The sequence below is a fragment of the Crotalus tigris genome, unplaced genomic scaffold (assembly GCF_016545835.1).
Source record: "Crotalus tigris isolate CLP2741 ecotype Arizona unplaced genomic scaffold, ASM1654583v1 scf7180000023923.54869, whole genome shotgun sequence".
Classification (NCBI taxonomy): Eukaryota; Metazoa; Chordata; class Lepidosauria; order Squamata; family Viperidae; genus Crotalus; species Crotalus tigris.
The window spans coordinates 37,143-50,480 of record NW_024100269.1 but is presented as its reverse complement, the minus strand read 5'-3'; the positions used below and the strand labels follow the sequence as shown (position 1 = coordinate 50,480).

The window sequence follows — 13,338 nt, the reverse complement described above, 5'->3', positions numbered from 1 at the left end:
TCCCAAAGGTGCTTTTTCACCAGGCAACTGGACTTTCTTCTTTTTCTGTTTTCTTTGAAGACGTTTCGCTTCTCCTCCCGGAAGATCTGACTGAAGGGGAACGGAAGGGTTTCATTCATTCTAGACGTCCAAGAAAGATTTTTGTCTTGTTGTGTAAGACTGAAGATGGTGACCCTGAAGACACAGATAAGCTTCCAGGTAGCTTGAACAATTTGCAGAAAGAATGCAAACGACCAGCTGCCTGCAAGGAAGAGAAGTTCTTTCATTGCCCACCATCCAGTCAGAGCTGAAGAAGCTTCTTGGCTGAGAAGCGAAACGTCTTCAAAGGAAAAAACAAAGAAGCAAAAAAGTCCCGTTGCCTCGTGAAAAAGCATCTTTGGGATAACGACCTGTATATTTCTTTTCTTGGATGAAAGCCGTTAGTTTGGCCATCACCGCAAGCTCCATCAGTTCTCTAATCCATTGGAGCTTTTTCACCTCTGGACTGACAGTCTCTTCTGAAAGGGGGAAAGAATCTGATTGGTCCAAATCTATTTCTTCCACCTCTGCAGAAGTGCAAGAGAGATATGGAGGGCACTGGTTGCAGACCCCTATGCTAATAGGAAGATGATGAGACCCCTCCTGAAAAGGACGAAGACCCCATTTCGGAAACCAACGGCAGGCGAAACAGCCAATCGACCATGTCAATTGCGGTAAACCATTAGCCAGTGACTCTGTTTTCCTTTTGTCTAGACATGGGGCAGGGCTGGTGGAAGGGAGAAGGGCTGAGCAGAAGGGTCACCTCCAGTGGCCTCCCCCTCAGAGTTGGTGAGAGGCACAAGAGCAGGCTTGCCCTGGTCCGAGAGAGGCAGTGGGCAAAGTGGGGGACAGAAATTGGTACACAACTTGTGGTAAGGCACCCCCCCCAAAAGATCCCCCTGAAAGTTGAAGCATCTGCGGGCTTCCTTGCCAGAAGCAGAGCAGCTTTGGTATCCATCCATCCATTCAGTTGCTCATTCATCCATCCACCCATTCATCCATCCATTGTTTCATTTATTCATTAATCCACCAATCCATCCATTCATTGGTCCATCCATCCATCCATCCATCCATCCATCATCCATCCATCCAGTGGTTCATTCATCCATCTATTCATTCATTTATCCATCCATCCATTCATTGTTTCATTTGTTCATTAATTCACCCATCCATCCATTCATTGGTTCATCCATCCATCCATCCATCCATTGATTCATTCATTCATCTATTCATCCATCCATCAATTCATCCATTCATCCATCCATCCATCCATTGTTTCATTTATTCATTAATCCATCCATCCATCCGTCCATCCATCGGTTCATTCATCCATCCATTGGTTCATTCATTCAACCATTGGTTCCTTCATCCATCCAGCCATCTATTGGACTATAAGGACCCACCCCACTTTGCATCTTAAGAAGACAGAACTCTTGGAATAATTCTTCCAACAGGAATCCTTTATTAAGAAAAAGTGGTTGCAGGCGTGCTAGACAGGACTTGGGCTCCAAGCTCTCCAATTCAAGGTTTTAAGGGTTTCTCCAGTAGCCCCACCCAATCAACCCCCTCTTTCAGCGACAGTCTCAGGCATTACACTTCCACCCCCTTTTCATTACTGCCAGCTGTAATATAATTGAAATATAATTGGATTCTGACAGATTCATTTATTTATCCATCCACCCATTCATTGGTTCATCTATCTATCCATCCATCCATCCATTCGTTGGTTCATTTATTCATTCATTCAGCCAGCCAGCCAACCTTTCATTATTTATTTCTCCATCCATCCATCTGTTGGTTCATTTATCCATCCATCCATCCATCCATCCATCCATCCATTTATTGGTTCATTTATCAATCCATTCCATCCATCCATCCATTTGTTCATTTATTTATTTATTCAACCATTCATTCATTCATTCATCTATTGAGAAAACCTATATGGTTGCTCAACTCACTCATGGTGATTCTGGGTGACTTACAGAAATAACTAAGAACAGTTTGATTTAAGAAAATACGTGCTAGAAACCAGCAAAGCCAAACACCTGAACGTCGTGTCTTGTTTCAAATACTTTTAATCTGTGTTTTTATTCATGTGTTTATAATGTTTTTTTTATTGAAAATATTTAAAATTTTACAAAAAAAAAAGTTCCCTTCCCCCAACCCTCCCAACCCACCCCAACCCTCCCCCAACCTTCCCAGAGCTGAATACAGGCTTAATTAAAATTTAAAAGAAAAAATTTAAAACACAAATGAACCGATGTTTTATTCTGTTGTTCTAAACTGCCCTGTGTCAATTAGCTGAGATGGCTGGTGTAGAAATTAATTAAGACAAAGAGAAGAAAATATTGGTAGCTCAGGGTTGAACTGTGGGTCCTTGTGGCTGTCGCTACCTCTTTTTGGGCCAGGTGTTTGGGGCTTCTGTTGTTGATGTTTATTTCTCCTGGAGTTAAGAATGCTTCTTTGTGACGCAGACCAAGGAAACGTGGAAGTAAGCAAACCACCTTGAGCCCTAATAACCCTTTATTAATGCTAGGCTGCATTAACAGAGGGAGAGAATCAAGATCGCATGAAGTGTTAATATCACTTTACAAGGCCTTGGTAAGGCCACACTTGGAATACTGCATCCAGTTTTGGTCACCACGATGTAAAAAAGAGGTTGAGACTCTAGAACAGTGGTTCTCAACCTGTGGGTCGGGACCCCATTGGGGGGTCGAACGACCATTTCACGGGGGCCGACAAACAACGCAGTCCGCCATTTTTTCCCCCTTTTCCTTAGCTGTGCTACTCCCTTTTATTCTATTGGCTTTTGAAAGCCAATAGAATAGACTCTCTTGAATAGAGTCTAATTCTATTGGCTTTCAAAAGCCAATAGGAATTGTTCAGGGAGAGGGAGGCAAGGGGAGAGGGAGAGAGGGAGAAGAAGGGGAAAGGAAGGAAGAAATAGGGAGGGGGAGAAGGAAACAGAGGGAGGAGAGGAAGAGGGGGAGAGGAGGCAAGGGAAGAGAGGGGGAGAGGAAGAGGGAATAAGGAGAGAGGGGAGATGGGGAGAGGGAGACAGAGGGAGAGAGAAAGAGCGAGAGAGAAGGGGAGAGAAAAAAGGGAGAGGGAGGGGGGAGAAAGGGGGGAGAGAGGAAGAGAGAGAGAAGGGGATCAAAGGGGGGGGTCAGACAGCCACTAACTTTTGCAGTGATTTGCATTCGTTTGTCTAAACGTTGCAAGATCCAGACTTCTGTAGCCCATTCCATATCCACAGGCATTTTAAATAACCACATGCTTGTTTTTATCCACATTATATATCCACCTGGATATTTTTAACTTGGTTTGGATTTGTGTTTTGAGGTTTTCTTTATTTATGAACTGTTGTTAAACACCTGTGGAGGGTGGGCAGCCATAGAAATTCTCTAAATTGAGTAATTCGTTCAATCACTTTATCGATGATTCAGATAATGATTTCTCTGCCTTGGTGATTCTTCTCACTAACCAGCAGATCTTGTCTGATCTCTCCGTACTTGATCTTTTAGGACCTTGTTCACGTTCTCTACAGCACAACTCAAGCTGATGTTTAGACAGACCAACACATACCTATGTCATTCTGATATAAAGGTGAAGACCATCGGGATGGCTTTCTTCTCAGAGGTGAGCAGATGTTGTGGTGCACCTCAACATTCTGGAGGTCAAGGAAAGTGGCCCAGGGTTCAAGAGAACTTTTATTGTTAGAAACCAGATGTTATGGATGCTCCATCACTGGAGGTGTTGAAGAAGAGACTGGACAGCCATTTGTCTCAGATAGTAGTCCATGCATTGAATTAGCAGGTCAGTCCCAGAATTTGGAATGTTGTGTTGTGCAGGCTCTGAGGTTTTGCTTGATAAAAAATACAGGAAACCAGAAATTGCCTTTAAGCTTTATGTTTTTATTCAGCTGAACAAAAATGGGCTCCTCTAAAAGAGAGAAGCTCCGAATGAGAAGAAATCAGTGTATTTATTCCTTCTGATTACATAAGCAATCCACCCGGCAAAGCTGACACACATAAGATCAAGATTTCGCCCCGTAAGTCTGGCACACTGTAGCTAAGAAGGGAGAAAGCAGAAGTAGCTAAAAATGTTCCCTTTGGGGGGTTTCCCTAAAGACCTCGGACGTTCCCGGGTGGGTTAGGACGTGGGCTGTTTTCCTTGCTGCCCTTTCATGACCTGCCTCCATGACTCTGCAAGGTCCCAAAGTCAGCAGGGCCCTCTGCACATATTCACAATTGATACTTCCTATGCTGTCTCCTAATTCGGGTCAACAGATGAACAATTTGCATGCGGGCCGTCTGGGCAGTTCAGATCTGGGAAGCCAGGTGAGCATGCTTATTTAGAAGTGAGGGGTCCTTGGTGCTCTCTGAGTTGGTTGTTCTCTCACAGACATTGCATGACCCAATTAGGTAAGATTGCCAGTGCTAGAAGGGAGGAGAGAGGGAGAGAGAGAGAGAGAGAGAGAGAGAGAGAGAGAGAATTAACAGTTTAGTAGCCTAATTCATGGAGTCCTTCTGTTAACGAGGCTGGATATAATATACCTTTATGGCTAAGCCATGCAATTTATCTATTAATGCACATTACAGTATGCCAAGGTTGCTTTTTTGTAACAATCTGGTGTATAATCTTCTAGAAGTCCCAGGTAAAAGTAGGCATGATAGGCTAGTCAACTAAAAATCCTGACATGACCTAAATATTGTCTATCAGGAAGTTCTTTTCTATTCCAATTTCTTCATCCAGGAAGCTTTATGTAAAATTCACGGGTTGAGGTTTTTAAACTTTGTGTCCAAAGTCCAGAAGTATCTACCTTAAATCATAATGGATATGGCCTACATCAGAAGAAACAAGTGTGCAATAACTGGGAATAAACCAGTGAAAGAGGAAATGGGGAATACAACAAAGAAACAAAATAATATCAGAACGGTCTGGCCTTCGTATAGCCGGTCTGTGTCCTCAGTGGGGGCGTTTGTTGGGAGATCGTTATGATGGGTGATGTTGTCACCGAAAACTAAATATTGTTGGTTATTAGATGCGTTTAACCAGGAATTAGGCAAGTTTTGTGAGACCATGGGGACATCATCCACAACAGAAAGGCACCACCACCGTTTGTGTGGGGCACTGAGACAAGCCTCTCTCTCTCTGCCTTTGATAGCCACTTTCTCAGCAGAATCCCCAACTATCCCCCACGTAAATTTATGTCAGTTTTTTTTTGGGGGGGAGGATACTGATGGATTAAAATCTTCATCCTGGTTCATTCAAGCTGGGGATAAATAAGCAACATGGCGACTGTTTTAGAAAGAAGGTTGCAGTTTATTGAAGAGCCAGACAGCAAGGTAGTTCTTGTAGAAAAGAAGGGGGGGGGGAAGAGTTGAGCACATGTGGCTAGTAGGTTTTTATACCCCTCTTGAGCCTTTTGTTTAAAGTAGTTTACTGTTCCTGTTTCAGGCTTTGTATTTCCTGTGTCATGTATTCTGACCTGAGTGTGCCTCTCTAGCATTCCTGTTGTTGGTGGGTTAATCCCATCACATACCCTGCTTCCCTGGTGCTAGGGCTAGTGACTCCCAGGGTTTGGGTGGGGTATGCAGATTTTACGTGTCTTTGTCTTCTCCTAGCTTCCATGTAAGGACCCAACCCACTTTGCATCTTAAGAAGACAGAACTCTTGGAATATTTCTTCCAACAGGCATCTTTGTTAAGAGAAAATGGTTGCAGGCATTCTAGACAGGACCTGGGGCCCAAGTCCTACAGTTCAAGGTTTTAAGGGGCCCCCAGCAGTCCCATCCCACCCCACCATCTGTCCAGTGACAATCCCCGGCGTTACATTTCCACCCCCTTTTTCCTCACTGTCGGTGGAAAAGAGACTTTAGAGAGGAGTAGATGAAAGCTGATGACTCCATTGTTATGGTTAGTCCTTTTGGTGGTATCCACATTCAGTCCCTTTTGAAGCTGTACCAAAGGAAGTGAGGGACATAAAACACCTTTGTTCACCCCCCCTTCCCTTCATCGTACGACAGAATCCAGAGAGGGCAGAAATGGGGTTTTCCATAGTCGATAACTAGAGATGAAATATAATTGGATTCTGACATCCGGCCCCCTCAAAAATAAGATAGATCCACCTGAAAGAAAACAAAACAGGTATAAAAATTAGTCAGGCTTGTTAGGATATTCTGTGTGAAACTTCTTTAATAGCTTTGGAGCTCTGACATGACGTTTATGGACCCACTCATTTTATGAGGCAGGGAGGTATTTCCATGTAACTAGGTACTGAGTCGCTCCATGATATCTCCTAGAGTCAAGGATTTCCTTTATTTCGAAGTGTTGCTCACCCTGCACCATGATTGGAGGTGGTGGGGGGATTTTTGGCCGTAAAGGTGACTGACGCTCTCTTTTCAGCAAGCTGCAATGAAAAATTGGGTGTATTTGCCTGAGATTTTTGGGTAATTCTAATTCTACTGTTACTGGATTTATGATTCTTTTAATTGGAAAAGGTCCTATATATTTTGGTCCAAGTTTTTTACAGGGCTGTAGGGACTTTAGGTATTTTGTAGATAAGTACACCATTTCTCCTATAATGAATGGTGTAGGCTCAACCCTTTTTTATCGGCTTGTGCTTTGTATGCCTGCCTAGCTTCATCTAGTGCTTTTCTGACTATTGGCCAGGTGTTTTGTAATTGTTCCATCCATTCTTTCAGTGATGGGATCGCCAGTTCGTTTGGGGTTAATTCTGGCATGGGGTTGAAACTTTGACCGTTGGCTATTTGGAAAGGAGTGTAACCTGTGCTGGAGTGGACTGCACTATTGTAAGCAACTTCTGCAAAAGGGAGTAGGTCCGTCCAATTTGTTTGCTGAAAATTAATAAAACATTTAAATATTGCTCAAGTATTGAATTCAATTTTTCAGATTGACCATTTCCTTGTGGACGATGGCTCGATGTCAGTCCCTGAGTGGTCTCTAAGAGGGATAAAAATTCCTTCCAAAATGCAGACATAAATTGCACTCCCCTATCAGAGATGATGCATTGGGGTGCCCTATGCAATCTGTAAATGTGCTGGATGAAAAGTTTTGCTAAGACTTTTGCAGTGGGAATCTTTTGGCAAGGGATAAAGTGCACCTGTTTGGAAAAAAAATCCGTGACCATCCAGACCACAGTATTCCCATTGCTTTCTGGCAATTCCACTATAAAATCCATGGCTATTTCCCTCCAGAGGGCTGAGGGATCTGCCACTGTTTGTAATAGTCCTGGCGATTTCCCTTGCAACCTCTTTGCAGTAGCACATTTTGGGCAGCTGGCTACATAGCTTTCTATGTCCTTTATGGATGGCCACCAAAATTGCCATTGAATTAAGTGTAAAATTTTTACAAATCCAAAATGCCCTGCTGATTTTGTGTCATGGGAAAGCTGCATGAATGTGACTCTTTGGGTTGTTGGTATATATAACTTTTCCCCTACCCAAGGCAACCCGTCTCTCATTGTGCACACATTTTTGTTTTTCTGGAACCATTCATCTGTTTCCAAACTTTTCTGGAATTCAATTCCGGTTTGGCTGCCCAGCTGTGGTTTTAATTTGGCTTGGGTTCTGGTGGTCACTGGCGCTGCCAGTTATGACTCTACCATCATCGGTTTAGAGTTGGTGCTCGTGTGCTGTTATATTGGAGCATGCATCTGCCAGGAAGTTCTTTTTCCCTGGCAAATGCTTGAGCGTTAATTGGAACTGGTGAAAATGCTGGGAATTTGAATTTGGCTGACCTGCCTTTTGCCTCCATTCTTCAGGACTTCGTGCTGGGAAGTGGGGACCTGATAGACCTCTCAGGCAGCTGTTTCCACCACAAGCTCGACACTGGGGCTCTTCTGCCAAATTTGTGCATGCACAAGAAGCAGAACACGTGGCTGTCCCACAGGTGTGGCCATATGTGATAGGTAAAGAGGGGGAAAGCGACTTCATAGTCACAGACAGGAAGGATGTTGGGAAAGGGGCTTCCCATCACTTTAGCAGTAGGTACCATACGGCCGGATAGGTCTAATCCCTGGCGGCAGCACCTGAAAGGCTCTGGACACGGCACTATGGCTGGCCCAGGTCCAGACACTGCTTCTTCTCCCCAAAGGCAGAGCAGGTGCCCCACAAAAGGGGATGCCCGTCCGGTACATGCCTCAGCAAGGACAAGTAACAAAAATACTGGGGAAGGGGCCACACATTTCTTTAAAAGACGTCTTACCCAGTTTAGAATGTTAAGGAGGGACTTTGATTTAATCTGCGAGGAAATAAAAATAGACTAACCCAAAGGAGTCGTGTTTGTTTTCATTGTTAATGTCTTGTATACTGACTGCAGCTATATATTATATACCTCAACAGATCTCCAGTCTTCTCAAAACATTCAGAGAGTGGGCTGACTTCTTGCGCAGAGTCTGGGCTGCCCCAAACGCCCGCGTCCCCGCTTTAGCTTCTCTCTCCCCAGACCAGGAAGTCTGGTTTACTCATGGTGGGAGAGAGGACCCCCTAGATCTCTTGGGCAGCTGTTTCTACCACAAGCTTAAGACAGCAAAAATGTAATTTCTATTAAATAATGGCAATTATCACTAAATATATGAATTCATCTAATTCTTGGTTGGCTTCTTCATTGCCACCTTATCTAGATTCCTCAGCCAGGTTTAATACCAATACATTGAAATAAAATTGAGATGGTTCATGTTGTGTGAACCACTGTGTTTTACATTTCTTAAACAATTTAACTAAAATGATCATTTTCTACCTCAGAATGAATAACCTTTATTGCCCTGTGGAGCATCTACAGCAGTTAATTGGGGTTGCACATGTGTATGGAAATACTGATATGGATATAAATATGCACTTATTTGTATATCTATATCCCAGATTCTTTTCCTAAAAAGGAAGTTTAGCCTAACAGCCTCTTTCTCTCCGCTGACATCACAGAGAAATTATCTTATGGAAAACAAAGTTACGTAATTCCTCTCATGACCATGAAATATATCACCGTGAAGAAATTCTTCTTAATGAAGGAAAATTATCAAGCAAATAACTGATTCACAATTCATTTTATTGTTTTATAGTTGTTTGCCCCCCAAAGTCACTGATTTGACATGTGTGGCTACACAAATTCAGTAATTCAATAATTATTTAATTAAATACTACCATTTTAATAGTATTCAGCAAATTTATGAAAAAGGAGTATATTCAGTTGATCTGATCTCAGTTCCGACTGATAATTCTTTGATGCCACCTTGCTACCCATCAGGAAAGTGACCGAGGAAATAAATCTGGTTTGATAAACCTGAGGTGTCTTTGTTTATGTGCGTATGACAAGAAAGACCTAAATAATGAGGGTAATGAAGTAGTTCATAGGGGCAGAAGGTATTTACAGAAGCTGAACTTTTCAGTGTCCTTAGTGGCATATTTTATTAATTCTTATGATTTTGATTGTTTTTAAACTCTCTCCTTGCCACAACTGCCAAATTCTCAGGCATTCAAAAGATCTTACGACACATCAAGAAGAGGCAGGGCGTAATTTACATTTCATGAAATTTCCTGCTCTGTTCTTCCTCATTTATAGAAAGTCAAGCAGAATCAAGATCTGAGTTTCAGGGTTCAAAAATAAGATGGGGAGAAGGCGGAAGTCCTGAGAGGAAATAACGATATTAAAGAAGAATTTAAAAGGTGAGAAATATTTAGATAGCAATCCTGACTTTTTTCTTTCAGATTCAAATGGATTGATTGGAGCCCTGAGGCCAGACATAAACAAGATACCTTTTTAGATATCTAAATGTGATTAGGAAAAAACAAAATATAATGGACTATAAAAATAATTAAGGCTGCAGTGACACATGGCGATGTGAGTAAAAAAACTAAGGGGGCTTATTTTTCTCTCTTCTTCATAATTTTTGGGAAGACAACAGAAATCTCAAGGCTGCTGTCGGAAAAAGACGAGCTCTAATTGAAGAACAAGGAGCGTTTGGTGAAAAAGGACCAACTGCAGAAAAAGAGTTTGAAGAAAGACAGAGCAGGTAAGAACTTCTAGATAGCAACCCTGAATTTCTCTTCCAGAATTTTATATTTAATTTTGGTATGTAAGAGAAAAAAAGAATGTGTGTGTATATATATAAAGATCTGATGTGTCAGAAGAACAATTGGCAACAGTGAGGAAAGGAGAATTATTTATTCCCCCAAGAAAGGGGGTTTGCAGAGAAACGGGGTGCAGAGCGATTCTTTTGCAGGGGGGCTTCTCCTGGGAGTGCAAGTGTGTGTGTGCTGATTCTAGGGTGACCCTTGAGGGCTGTGAGTGTGTGTACGTGCCGACCTCAGAGAAGGGGTGGATTAAATCAAGTAATGTGGATTGAGTCTCTTTGTTTGAACTGTAATTATGATTACATTTTGTTAATTGAGTTTTGTGTGCTTGCTTGTGTGTGTTTACCACTTGAAATAAGTATTTAATTAATTTTTATGTTTGTGTAAGTTTAAAGGAGTTTGGAGGCTGTTAATCAGAACTTTGTGGAGACCCGGGTCAGTTGATTCCCTGTACAATATTTCTAACACAGTTGTAAGATTTATGAATTCTCCCCACAGGCTCTTGGTCTTCCTTCAGGGTCTTCACCAAGGACCCCACCACCATTTTGCCCACCTCCCCTCCTCCTCCTCCTCTCGTTGCTTCCAGCCCAGCAGCCTCTTCCCAGCCGTGAAGGACAAGGGAATGGTTCAAAGGGTGCTGGGAGGCATCAGGACCAGCAGAATTTCACCCCCCCATCCTCCTCCTTGAAATGATTGTTATGTTTCTCCTTTCAAAGTTTGTCGCATCAATTTCTAATCAATATCACAGATTTTCAAACACCAAGAGTGAGATTGTCCTTGCTGCAAATCATTATTTATGTATCCATTAGATAAATTACAATAAATTGCACTTCTGTATCTTCTCACAAAATAAACTTTTTAGCAAGCAAATCTTTATGAATAAAGTTGGGAGCTTCATTTTTTTTTATTATATTTCTTCTCCTGGAAATGACAAATAAAAGAAAGAATACCTGCAGAGCTTTCTGTAAATATTATTTCCACATTTTTTGCAGCCATTCCCATTCTCCCCACATTGGAAATGAGACTTTTGGGGGGATTGATAATGTTTCCACAATGGCAGCACAATTCGACTGCTGTGACTAAGAGCCAAACAGGATCCGTCCCCTGGATGGGGGGGGGGTCTCTATGAAGTTCAATAATACGGATAGTCCTTGACTTACAGCACAACTGAGCCCAAAATTTGCATTGCTAAGCAAATGAGTTTTGCTCCATTTTACGACCTTTTTTTGCTTCAGCTGTTAAGTGAATCACTGTGTGGTTGCAGATTTTGCTTGCCAGAAGGTCGCCAAAGGGGATCACATGATCCCAGGATACTGGAACTGCTAAGCCTCCGAAGTTTGATCAAGTGACAATGGGGATGCTGCAACAATTGTAAGTGTGAAAAATGACCATAAGTCACTTTTTTCAGTGTTGTGACTTTGAGGGGTCACTAAAGGAATGGCAGTGGGAGGAAAGAAGGAAGGGAGGGAGGAAATTGCAGGAGCAGCTTCCGTCTTCGCCCCTTTCGTGAGCTTTTGACTGTCTTGGTGCAAGTGCAAAGGACTGGATGTGATGTGTGGATGGAAACATTGTAAAAAAAAAAACCTTAAGGTGTGTGTGTGTGTGTGTGTGTGTGTGTGTGTGCAGAAGCCTTGTGTTGAGTCCCCCCTTCTTCCACCTCTTCCTCCTTGTGTCCCTGACTGCATCAAACAGACAAGAGACAGAAAGAGTCATGGGAAATCTTATAACATCCAGAGGAAAGGGCTTGGAGACTGGAAAAGGATAAAGCAAAGAGATAAGGGAAAATAAAAAATATTTATGTCTAATGTAAGGACCCACCCCACTTTGCATCTTAAGAAGACAGAACTCTTGGAATAATTCTTCCAACAGGAATCCTTTATTAAGAGAAAATGGTTGCAGGCGTTCTAGACAGGACTTGGGGTCCAAGCTCTGCCATTCAAGGTTTTAAGGGGTTCCCCACTAGTCCCACCCAATCACCCCCCTCTTCCAGCGACAGTTTCAGGCATCACAATCCCACCCCCTTTTCCTTTCTGCCGGCTGGATGGAGACTTCAAAGAAAACTACATGAAAGGCAACAGCTCCATTCTTATGGTTAGTTCTTTTGGCAATACCCACAATCAGCTGCTTTGAAGTGTACCGAAGGAAGTGAGGGCCATAAAGCCCCTTTGTTCACCCCTTCCCTTCATCGTATGGCAGAATCCATAGAAGGCAGAAATGGGGGGGTTTTATAATTGATAACTAGGGATGAAATATAATTGGATTCTGACACTTTCTTTTAAATCCAGTCAGATAGTTAACTCAAAAGAAACGATCATATAATAAACAAAATATATTTTAATGAGAAAGATTACTTGCATTCACGCTGTGGTTGATGCTCCTGTAAATACATCTTTGTCCATCTTTTAGATCATCCCTTTAGGTAAGAAGATATTGCTCTTCATACCATCTTTATAACGACTCAGGCTCATTGTATGACCTTCCATGGCCCATGCTTCTTACAGACAAAGAGAGTCCCATGTGGCTTGTGTCCAGGAAGTCTCCCAATGACCTTTGGAACTCCTCCCACTGACCCATCCATATACCTAGCATTTAACCCAATGACTGCCAGACACTCTGATACTGCTCTCTAGTTAGGATTACATAGATCTATAGGTTCCATGGAGCTATACGTTCCAGAATACTCCCCGCTTGGAAATTTATATTTCCACTACTAAAATAGTAAAAACATAGCATCAGGGGATGCAATACTCACAGTTAACTAACTTGTGACTAAATAGGTAAAACTTGGTATCAAACATGCATAACTATAAGGTAAATATAAAACATGCACAATTATGAAAAAGGCAAGTGTTACATCAAACAATGCATAAGACAATACATAATTTGAGGTTTAATCTTCTCATTCAATCTTCATCACCAACGGGACCAAATTGGTGATCAACCTGGTACAAGTGTCTTTGAGTCACGACCTGACTCATGTGGCTTCACGATCTGGACCTCAGCTGGGCAAACTAGTTCATCAAGTGGGTGGGCCTGGTGCGCAAGTCCCATGGGCCAATAGTTCTGGTATGTAGTCTTGTCTCCCAGTGAGACAAGGTCTTCTTCCTGTGAAGGAAACTGGAACCAAATCTGGAACAGAAAAAACTGGAACCCAAGCTTCTCGGGAACGAGGGGAATTGGATTCACAGGATACTCAGGAACCGAAAAACCTAGAAAGACATAAACAG

The 13,338-nt window shown here is 42.4% G+C and overlaps 1 long non-coding RNA gene across 1 annotated transcript; it reads left to right on the top strand.

The window, feature by feature from the left end:
• The first annotated feature begins 9,617 nt into the window (after nt 1–9,617).
• Nucleotides 9,618–10,964, top strand: LOC120298503. The gene is made up of 3 exons (XR_005554097.1): nt 9,618–9,703; nt 9,936–10,050; nt 10,610–10,964. It is a non-coding gene; the product is annotated as an uncharacterized LOC120298503 (long non-coding RNA).
• The last annotated feature ends 2,374 nt before the right edge of the window (nt 10,965–13,338 follow it).